Here is a 12519-nt window from a genome sequence, read left to right as displayed (position 1 = left end):
CCATTAAAAAATCTAAGTGTAGGGACATGTTCCATGTGTGTGATAAAAAAGATGCTATTGGCAGTGTGGAGGACAGGCTGGAGGAATAGAAGCATAGAAGCAGAAGAGCAGTAAAGGGTGCAGTTGTTCAGGTTGTGTTGATTTTCAGTTGAATGGCTTGATTTTAGCGGGAAGATAGATATGAATCTGAGTAAGAGTATCATCTGATCAAGATGGAATTTTCAAAATCCTTACTAGTAGCTGCATAACAGCACTTAATAAAGAACCACCCTCCCCTCCCCCCAGCTGCTATCCATCAGAAGAAGGCTAGCTTCTTAACGGTGTTCCTTTTCCAATGTTGGATGTGGAGGTGGGAGTGAGGCTCCTTAATTATCAGGAGAGGATGTGGCAGTTCTAGAACCCAGAACAGTTCTCTAAGATCTCTTTAATATGTTATAAATTGAATCCAAAACATATATACTATCTCAACTGAAGCATTAATAGTCTTGGTTGTCTCTTCAACAGGGATAAAGAAGTTCATAAGCGCATGTCACAGGGGAGGGCCTCTGTCACAGGTTGACACCTGCTCTCCCATATAGCATAGCACCCAAGAGACACACATGAAGCATGAAGAAATATCCTCTGTATATTTTTATCTAACCACAAATTTACAAAATTTCATTTTAGCTGGATCTATATAATATTTACATTTACAGTTCTTGTCATCAGTCAAACCAAGAGGCAAGCAGGATAATTTGGCTTTGGAAAAAATGCTAAGATATCAGGGATTTATAAATTGAGCTGCCTCCTTTGTTTCAGTTGACATGTTTAGGGGCATTGGTAAAGAAGCCAGGAGGCTGGCTTTCCAGGTTAAAATTACTGCCATGTGTAACAGCTTGGTAATGACACCCAGGTGGTTAATTTCTCAGGTTTAGAAACTCATTTTTCTTTTCCTGTTCACTTAGGGAAAATCAGAGTACACAGAATAGTTATATGGTACCCAAAACAAAACAAAACAAAAATCAAAAAAATTTACAAGAAAATGATTTATAAATGCATACCAGCTTTTAATTAATAATAGGGGTCTGTAGGGGTGCTGTGGAAGTGTAGTGTTATCCCAAGAACCATCATCATCCTCTTATCTCCTGGGCCCAGGCTTTCTTTCATCACGATACTAGGCAATCAAATGATTAATCAAAAGTGTGCTTGGTGAGCAAAGAGACTTGTGTCGTTTTGCAGGACATTTAATCTGGATGGGCTGATGTAGAGGCTGATGACCTTCCTCCAGCACTGTGAACCTTCCTACTGCCTGAATCACACAGACCTCTTAGACTGTCTGTCTTTTGCACAGCCCTGGAGAATCACTCATAAAATGGTCATCTGGCTCTCCAGCTTTACACAAACTACCATATTTCTGTCATGAAACACTTTCTGGACAAATTGGATATTACTATATCATAGGTTACCTTAACAGTAGTTAAATTTTAGATATTTTGATGCCATTTAAGAAAAAAACATTCTTTAAATTAAGAAATATGCCTTATTCTCATTAGAAAAAAATGATTTCTTAGTATGCAATTGCATTTAAAAACACCATATATTGGGGTTTTTTCCCCATTAAAATGAAAACCTAAGTATGATGCAAGAACACAGGAACACAGTAAACTAAAAATTTTTAAAAATCTGAACCATTATAAAAATTGAAATATTTTGCTAACATATTGTTTTTCTTACAAAAATGGTAATATGTTGAAATAGCATTTTATGCACCAGATTTTTAATTATATTATGAATAGTATGTTTTCCTATGGTAATAAATATTCTTCTGTATTTGTATTTTAATTGATGAATATTATTCTACTATATGGAGATATCATAATTTACTACATCCTATTGGTGGACATTTAGATTCTTCCCAAAATTTCAGTAGTATAGATAATGCTCTAATGAAAGCCTCTGTTTAAATATATTTTATTTACATCTTTGATTCTTTCCTTACCATTTCTAGAAGACTTTTGCCCTTTACATTGCCAAGTGAAGTGTACCACTCTTTCATATGACCATTCTAATCCATTGTATACTGACATTTTGTCTCAAGTACATAAGGTGGTATTTTCTGATTACAATCTCAGAATCTGGTAATCTGGTCATTTTGTGAATTTGGAGTCTGTAGTTCCCTGTGTGTGTATATATGTACGCATGTGTTAAATATAACATACATGGCTAAGAAAGTAAAGTAGATTTTACTTTCTTTGAGTTTAGATATTTGTTTCGTTAGCTTCTCTATAAGCTCAAATTTAAACTTTCTAAGTCAGAATTGTTTTTGAAATAAGTGATACGATTTATATTAAGTTCCACTTTGGGACTATAACTCTAGTTTATTTTGACCAAAAAAATTTGATATGTTGGAAATAACCCGTGCTAAAAATTCTTTTATTCTCATTTTATCATTTTATGTGTTTGTGATTTAAAGCTTTTACAATGGTAGAAGATTCTACTGAAATATTTATATACATGGCTCTGGATTAAGGGGTGTGTGTGTGTGTGCGCGCACGCGCATGCGTGTGTATCGGCATGTGAGTGCATCTGTGTCTATTATGGAAATAGATGTGTGTGTGTGCCTTTGTCTGTCACGGAAACATCTATACTTTTGTATATTTTTAAAACATTTATAGCTATTATCTTGGTGTTGCAATATATAATATACAATTCTTATATAAGGAGATGGGCATATCTCTCTTTATAAGGAAAAATTTGGCAGAAAAAAATTTAGAGGTTTATTCTTTCTAGATGCTTTAATGGATGTCCAGTCCACTACTTAGATACTAAGTTATAACTAGAAAATGCTTTTTTTTCCACAATAATTATTGGACATGTAGTTAACTTGCCCTACCTTTAAGACAAGCATTTTTAAACTGGGAGCATTGACTTCTAGGAGTGCATGAATGGGCTTCACAATGTGTGTGAGCCCACCAAAATTATACAGTCCTAACGTTATGTTTATGTGCATTTGTGCATTTTTCCCTATTGTGAAAATTCTATCATTTAAAATTCCATTCTCCAAAGGCTCTGTGACACTCAAAAGGGTTAATAATCATAGTTATAAGATGTATTAATTATGCATCATAAAACATAATTGAATAGAATATCTATAAATTGGGAATCTAGGCATTTTAGGATATTCAGTAACATGGTGTTGTGTTTTCATATGTGATTTGACCTATCAGAGCACAGTTCAATTTTTATTGTGTTGCACAGATTGGGTAGTTGAAACAGACTATATTAGGCACATAAAGGTTTTTTTTGTTTTGTTTTTTTAAAGAGTGAAGATGTTGCAGAAAAAATAATCATAGCAATTATTTGATTGTTCAACTCAAGGTTAATTTGGATAATTGCCTATGGTCTAATCTTGAGTTTATTTGTCATTTATTTATTTGTTTGCTTGTTTATTTATTTATTTCAGTAAGTGAGGGAGCCAGGATGAAAAGAAATTATGTAAAAGAAATTAATAGTTTTATCATTTGTTTGGCTAACTAGCTTATAGTTAATCTTATACATTTGAACCTGTAATATGCAGGGTACTTTGTATAGTGAGGAATTGAGGGTATATGGAGATGTGTAAGAGATGGCTTAAATTTTCCAAAAGCTCACAATCTAGCATGAAAATTAAGTTTATAAGACCAGCCACAATCTAAGACAATGTACCTTCTGGCATGAGTAACTCAAAAGCAAGACTATATCATGTCTATCCACACTATCACAATTAGGAATAGTAAGTATACAGCAGAAATTTGACATGGGACTGTATTTGAAAATGTAGGTTTTATTATTATTCATGTATGGTGAGGTTAACAGATCAGGAGACGACTGACATTGAAAGGATAGTTTGTTACAGTTCCCAAGAGGAGGGGGCACACCGCACAACTTGGGGTCCCATTGGGAAGTACTAGGGTTGGTCAGGAGGCAGAGGAAGGTGAGGGAAAAACACAGGCCAGAACCTTTATTGTGGTTTTCTAGAGAAGGAACTGGAGAGGCAGGGTAAGCAAGTTTAGGACTGGTGAGTTGAAATAATTTCTGTGGGCTCTGGGGTGTAGGGGCTGCCCCTTCTTCCCTGATACCTGGCCTTGGTGTGATTACAGAAAGAGGATAGTGGCCCAGAGTGTAAGACCCCAAGAAAGAGGTTGGGCTAGATGGCTTCTAAATTGATTAGTTTGCATAAGAATGGCATGCTCCTGGGTCAGTTGTTTGCTCTTTCTGGGAATTAGCTAGCCGTGGGAGGGGCAGTCTTTCCAAGATTAGCAAGGTCCCAGATGTCAAAACATCAGAAAATACAGAATATAAAAAGGAATGACTGATATAGGCTGTTAACAGATATAAGGCTCTTGAGGCTATTCACTTCCCCATACTATTGTCAAACAATAACAAAGTAGTGGACCTATTTACTAAATGCCAAATAGTGAGAAATTCAGTCCTTTCAGTGGTCCAGAAATTGGTTAGTTTGTAATAAGATTAGTTCCTAAAATGTTTCCATTATGAATTGATACTATATTCATAATATTAATAAAATTATCTGAGGGAAACTTCCGTTAATCCTGGTATTTCCTATTCCTCCCCCAAGCCCCCAATATTATTTCAGGAAAGTTAGCAAAAGGATGAAAATATTGTTGAACTCTTAATATGTAGCAATCCTGTCCAACTGAAATATAATGCTAGCCACACATGTCATTTAAAAAATTTTAGTAAAACTAAAAATAGAGTTACCGTATGATCTAGTAATCCCACCCCTGGGCATTATCCAGAAAAGATGAAGACTCTAATTTGAAAAGATACATACACCCCAGTGTTCATAGCAGCACTATTTACAATAGTCCAAGACATGGACGCAACTTATGTGTCCATCGACAGATGAATGGATAAAGGAGATGTGGTATATATACACAGTGGAATATTACTAAGCCATAAAAAAGAATGAGATAATGCCATTTGGAACAACATGGATGGACCTAGAGATTATCATACTAAGTGAAGTAAGTCAGACAAAGACAAATATTACATGATATTACATATGTGGAATCTAAAAAAAATAATACAAATGAACTTATTTATGAAGCAGAAACAGACTCACAGACATAGAAAACAAACATGATTACCGAAGGGAAAGGGGGGGAGGGGTAAATTAGGAGTATGGGACTAACAGATACACACTGCCATATATAAAGTAGCTGAACAACAAGGATTTACCATATAGCACAGGGAACTATGTTCAATATCTTGTAGTAATCTATAATGGAGAAAAAATAGAAAAAAAAGTATATATAAAACCAAATCACTTTGCTGTACACCTGAAATTAACACAGTATTGTAAAGCAACTATACTTCAATTAAAAAAAGATTATTTTGCAAAAAAAAATTTAGTAGCCACATAAATATAAAAAGGTAAAATTAATTTAAATATATTATTTATATGCATGTTTAATATATAAAGTAATATATTTTATTTAATCCCATATATCCAAAATATCATTTCAGAATGTAACCAATATAAAAATTATTTATGAGATTTTTTTCTTCTTTTTAATGCTGTATGTTTGAAATCTGGTGTGTATTCTATATTTATAGCACATTTAATTTGGATGTTAAATTTTCATTGAAATACTTGATCTGTATTTAAGTTTCATAAAATTTACAGTTGATTGAGTAGATTTACATATCCAAAATTGTTCCAGATGCACTTAGAAGTTTTCTAATAATTGAACTGGGTATCAGTTTTAAACATTTAAATTAAGTAAGAGTAAATAGAATTTAAAATTCAGTTCTTCAGCGGTACTATCTGCATTTGGTCAGTGGTTACTGCATTGGACAGTTGAGGTCTAGAGTAATGATTATCAAACTGTGCATTAGAATCAGCCATGAATTATGTAAAAAACACAGTTTGCTGGACTCCACCTGAAACCTACTGAATCAGAATCTACAGGGCATTATATGATCAACAGAATAGTTTGAGGGTCACTGGAAACACCACCCATCCATGTGTCTAGAAACAGAGGAAGGAAGAAAGTTCTTTATGAGAAAGAAGTCTATAAATTCTTACCTAGGGCTTCCCTGGTGGCGCAGTGGTTGAGAGTCCGCCTGCTGATTCAGGGGACATGGGTTCGTGCCCCGGTCTGGGAGGATCCCACATGCCCCAGAGCGGCTGGGCCCGTGAACCATGGCCGCTGAGCCTGCGTGTCCGGAGCCTGTGCTCCGCAACGGGAGAGGCCACAACAGTGAGAGGCCCACGTACTGCAAAAAAAAAAAAAAACTTAACTAATTGGGTGACACTTATTCTCCAACCTTACCTCCTACCAATCCCTTCCTAATGTGCTCTTTTCCAGCCACACTGGCCTCTTTGTAACTTTTCCTCTCATGACTTTGAATTCACATTCTCTGGAATTATCTTCTCTTCCACAAAAAGCTTGGCTCACACAGATATCCTCTTCTCAGAGAGGCATTTCCTGAGCACATGAAACAACGTATTTCCCACCATACTTTGTCTCACCTTTTTACTTGTCAGTTCCAATAACTAACATTTCATATGTTTCTCTATTTATTAGTTATCTCCCCCTTACTAGAATGTAAATCCAATGGGAAATGGGTCTTTGTTTACTGCTTTATCACCATCATCTAGAAAAGTACTTGGCACTCAGTAAATCGTGTTAAAGAGATAAATATAAAATCTCATTCAGTCTGGAAGACTAGAACCTAACCACTAAATTTGTACAGCTCAGATAAGGTCAATGCAAAGTCAGCTCCAGTGTCTACAATAACCAAGTGCCCCTGACTGATTTAGAGCAGTGAATTTCTGACCAAACTGACTTTTAGACCATATCTTGGGGGTGCGTGTTGGACATATATGGACAGTAACAGGCACTAGAGAAATAGGATACCATGGACACTGAATAGACTTTCACATTATGTAGTTGAGAGAATCAGAATGCTCAATGATATTTGATATCTATTCTCAAAGTAAGAAAATAGTTAATAGCAATTGTGGGACTTCCAGCAAGCAAGATGGCATAGACCCATTTTCCTCTGCTCTTCTCTGATAAGCATAACTATAACTCTGGTAATGGTGCAAGAGACAATGCAAGGATAACTCTGAAAGGTGTTCAGAAGAGGTGAGCTGGTTTAGGACACCAGGATGTGAGGCACAGCACAGCGGCAGGGTGTCTTGAGTCCCCCTGCCCAACAGAGAATGGTGTTCAGGTCCAGCATTTTCAGATGCAAATGGCAACAGAAGGCAGCCTAGGTATGCTGCCCTCCCCCTTATCCCCAGGTGGAATGGGAGTACCTCTGACAATATCAGGGGAGCAGGACATTGCCCACAAGGGGATCAACTGTGAGCCCCACCAGAGATAAGCATCCCGGGGGGATACTTCTTCCTCATGGGCCTGAGACTCTTCTTTTTGCAGAGAGATACTGAGGGGGCAGGCAGATTGGGCGGGGGAGTTCAGCTATAGCAGGCAGCCTGGTTCGGGGAAGCCTCTTTGTCTCCCTAGGGACTCTTCTTCCTCACTCAGAGAGTCAGGGCAACCAGGAGCCACTGATAGGGGGGATCCTACCACAGTCTTCTCCCACTGAGAGAAACCCATGGCATTCCTGAGGAAACACATTCAATTTTCTCAGGTGGGGCCAGGTGGGATCAGTGGGAACCCTAGGGGCACTAGATAGACCAAACTAGCCAGAGTAACACTTCTAAGCCTTTGAAAGTTAGACTGCCATTGGAAGCGGAGCCCACAGATGTAAGTTAAGACCCATGGGCTACACCGAAACAGAGTGACTGCTTGCTAAATAAAAGATTCAAATAGGACCCAGAGGCTCCTAACATAGCAGACAATATGTCCAGGATACAATATAAAGTCACAACTTGAATGAGAGAAAACAATCAATCCACTGATGTCAACACCAAGGTGAATCAGATATTGGAATTATCTGACAAGGGTTTTAAAGCAGCCGTTGTGAAAATGCTTTGACAATCACAAATTCTCTCAAGACAAATGAAAAATTAGAAAATCTCAGCCAACACTTAAATTTATAAAAAAGAACAAAAGGGAAATTATAGAACCGAATGACACCGTAATTGAAATTATAAAAACCCACTGGATGGACTCAATAATTAATTAAGCATAGATAATTGTTAGAGGATTATACATTCATTTTAAAAATAGTTACTGAGAATTTACAAAGTGTAAACAAGTCAGACATGTTACCTGTATAGACTGTCAGTGAAATAGAGGAGTTGGGTGTTAAATAAATCACGCAGAAATAATTATAATTATGACAAGTGCTATGAAGGAAATGCCACAGATAAGAAGTACAGATAAATCATTCTCAAGGGTATGGAATTTGAAGGAAAGATGAGGAGAGCAGAAGACAATTCATGAGGAGAAAGACTCATTGAAGGGAGTTCGCTGAGTTTCCTGCAGTGCAGGGTTCCTTATGATTTGGTCAGCTCATGTTTGCCTCAGGAGTCTCTGTTGCCAGCTTTCTTGATAAAGCATAGACGATCTGAAATCCTTATGCTTCCTCTGAAAATTAGGATTGTGATGAGGTGAGTGAAGGACGACTTGTAGGTTTCGGGTGTGGATGATGGGGTAAATATGGCAACATTATTAGGACTGGTTGTAGAGGAAGTGGAACAGGTTTAGAACTGGACAAAAATGAGGTCACTTTTGCATACACTGAGCTGGAGATGCCTGGTTATCTGCTGCATCCTATTGGCAGATGGATTTGTGGTTTGGAGCTCAGCAGAGATCAGAGTTAGTGATACAGATTTGCCAGTCTTTAGCATGGATGGAGGTTAATGCAAGGAAGGAATGAGGTCATGGGAAGAGAGTATGTAGGACGAGAAAAGAGGGTCTAAGACATAAATGTAGGGATTGGGAGAAGAAGAGAGCCTGCAAAGATGAATACAGAGAAAATAGAGAAGAGTAATAGAAGCCAGATAATGTTAACGAAGGAAGGAAATGTTAATGTCAAATGCTGCATAAATGTCAAGGAGGTAGGAGGACAAAAACAATTTGCAACAAGAACACTCAGTGCCCTTGGCAGGAGCAGCTTCAATAATTTTTAAATGGAGAAAATGGAAACAGCACATATAGACTCTGTTTCTGGAAATTTGGCAGAGGGAGAGAAAGAAAGACAAAGGGAGGAGATCAAGGTAAAGATTTTTTTTTTGATTTTGGTATGAGAACAGCAATTTGAATGTTTGTAGCCTCAGTAGAAGGGGCAAACCAAAGGGAAAAAGTTGGGACCCAAATAAGAAAGGGAGTGGCAGATGAGGCAAGGTCCTTGAAGTGGTGCTGGGAGCTGGATGATGGAGCAGAGGAAGGGGCATTATCCTTCATGGGACAGGGGGAGGGAGGGATTCCTTTTCCAATGAGGGAAGGATCATTTATAAAAGGGCAGAAATTGAAGTGTTATTACTTTTTTTTTTTTTTTTAACATCTTTATTGGGGTATAATTGCTTTACAATGGTGTGTTAGTTTCTGCTTTATAACAAAGTGAATCAGTCATACATAAACATATGTTCCCATATGTCTTCCCTGTTGCGTCTCCCTCCCTCCCACCCTCCCTATCCCACCCCTCCAGGCTGTCACAAAGCACCGAGCCAATATCCCTGTGCCATGCGGCTGCTTCCCACTAGCTATCTACCTTACTGCCTTTGTTAGTGTGTATATGCCCATGACTCTCTCTCGCCCTGTCACAGCTCACCCTTCCCCCTCCCCATAACCTCAAGTCCGTTCTCTAAGAGGTCTGCGTCTTTATTCCTGCTTTACCCCTAGGTTCTTCATGACATTTTTTTCTTAAATTCCATATATATGTGTTAGCATACGGTATTTGTTTTTTTCTTTCTGACTTACTTCACTCTGTATGACAGACTCTAGGTCTATCCACCTCATCACAAATAGCTCAATTTCGTTTCTTTTTATGGCTGAGTAATATTCCATTGTATATATGTGCCACATCTTCTTTATCCATTCATCCGATGACAGGCACTTAGGTTGTTTCCATCTCTGGGCTATTGTAAATAGAGCTGCAATGAACATTTTGGTACATGACTCTTTTTGAATTTTGGTTTTCTCAGGGTATATGCCCAGTAGTGGGATTGCTTGAAGTGTTATTACTTAATCCACTTTAATTTCCTTGTCATGTGGAAACAATGTGCCCTGCTAAAAATAAAAGAAGTCATGGGTGGTGAAAGTTTGGAAAAAATATTAGAAATATTAAGAGGAACAAGGACAAGAAAATTGGAGGTTTTCTGGGAAACATTGACTTACTAGTTGAGGTTAGAGGCACGTGTGTGATAGAGTCATTTGACTGTTTCTTCAGCAGGTAATTTTTGATCGTGACTATCAGCTGATCAATTTTGGAATGAGAGTTTAAGGAAGTGCTGGCCCTTTACCAAAGTCTTCACAAATGAAGTCGAATATTTTGTAGCGTTGTTACTGTCAATGTTTATGTCGTGGCACACTTTGTCAGTTTACTAAATATATCACTAATTAGTTGATTAAAAACATGTTTTTCTTTTATTTATTATTCTGTAGGCACTTATCCGTTGCCTACGATGTGCACAGTACTGTATCAGTCCCAGCGGGGAAGCCTAGAAAAGTCACAATTCCTGCCTGCCATAAATTATCCATTTATTTGAAAGGAAATGATAAATAGCGCAACAATCAGGGAAGATAAGTAAAAATGAAAAGACAACTATTATTTTTGTTAAGGTCTACTACATACCAGACATTGGACTTGAGTGTTTTATAGATCTTATCTCAGAGGCAATATCAGGTAATGATTAAAATTGTGGCCTCTGGAACCAGATTCTAAGTGCCTGATACATGATGGTGATTATTATCATCTAATTGATTTAACAGTAAATGCAGGGAGTAGACATTATTATTCCCATTGTATAAACAAGGAAAGCGAAATTAAAGGGGTTAGATAATCTTGCACAAGATCACACAATTGAGGTAGATTAAGATTCCAGTTTCTGATTGTGTAGCCTGCATTTGTTTCTGTGGACTCTGCAGCCGCTCACCTAATGTATAATGTTGTACAAATTGCATTTTCCCTAGAAATTATGCTTGCAAAGTGGGGGGTATGCTCAGCATGTGGTGACATTAATCACAGAAAATGGACTGATGAAAATGAGTCTTATGGAGGGCATTAATTAGAGAAACAGCGTTAGAAAGACATTCTGGAAAGAGGAAATAACATAAGTGAAGCAATAGACATGGGAATGAATTTTTTTTTCTTTTTTTAAAGGCTGGGAAATGATAGGGAGGTAATTCTACTGGAGTTGGCCTCCATGCATTGTGAGATGAGAGGGTGAGTAACTATATGACTCATTTTCTAGAAATGATTTGATTTGTAGCTTTTGTTACTTACCTGTCCTTTTGACATTATTGCATTTTAAGAAAAATTGGAAATAATCATTTCTATTCTTTTCAATTTAGGCCAATCCAGTGGGGGCCTATGCAGTTATGTGGCCTTTCTTTTCCTGCGAATCACTAACACTGAACAGAATACTTGTGCACAGCAAAATTTGTACATTAATACCTTTTTATGGATTGCCACATAAATACCAGCTATATTTCATCTGAATGGTTTTTGATTCTAGGGTTTCCTAACTGGTTTCTTCATTTCCATCTTGGCCCCTCTGTAGTAAAGGCTTTTCCCACAGTCATGGTGATCCTTGGAAAATCTAAGTCCAATTATGTTACTGCTCAAAATTTCTAATGACTTTTCTATTTTCTCACAATAAAATCCAATGTTCTTACTCTCACCTATACAGTCCTGTAGATCTTGTCTCGCGCTGGCAACCTCTCTGATGTATCTGCTGTGTTTCTTTCCCTATCCACATTGCCTTGTCCATCATTTCCTTCAACTCTCTGCTCAAATGCCATCTAATCATTGGGGTCTTTCCTGACCACTTTCTCCAAAATTGTCCTGTTCTTTTCACCTCTCCCCACATCTGCCCCAGCAACCTTTATTCTTCTTTACCTTAATTTTTTTCATATCACTCATCACCACCTGACATATTACATATTTATATGTTTATTGTCTGTCTCTTCCCACCTGATATAAGCCCCATGAGAATGGGAACTTTGTTTTGTTCTTTGTTCTTGGTATAATAGCAAGAGCATTGGCATGTAGTAAGTTCTAAACAAATACTTATTGGAGAAATGGAAATGAGTGAATAAAACTATTTTTACTAATGCTAATATATTTAACATTTTAAATTTGTTTTTTCTTTTTTTTTTTTTTTTTTGCGGTACGCGGGCCTCTCACTGTTGTGGCCTCTCCCGTTGCAGAGCACAGGCTCAGCGGCCATGGCTCACGGGCCCAGCCGCTCCATGGCATGTGGGATCTTCCCGGACCGGGGCACGAACCCGTGTCCCCTGCATCGGCAGGTGGACTCTCAACCACTGCGCCACCAGGGAAGCCCAACATTTTAAATTTATATTGGGGAGAATAGTACCTCTAATATGGGAGCTATGC

This window comes from Orcinus orca, chromosome 2, assembly GCF_937001465.1.
Source record: "Orcinus orca chromosome 2, mOrcOrc1.1, whole genome shotgun sequence".
In the NCBI taxonomy this organism is placed as follows: domain Eukaryota; kingdom Metazoa; phylum Chordata; class Mammalia; order Artiodactyla; family Delphinidae; genus Orcinus; species Orcinus orca.
Note: the sequence above shows the minus strand (reverse complement) of the source record.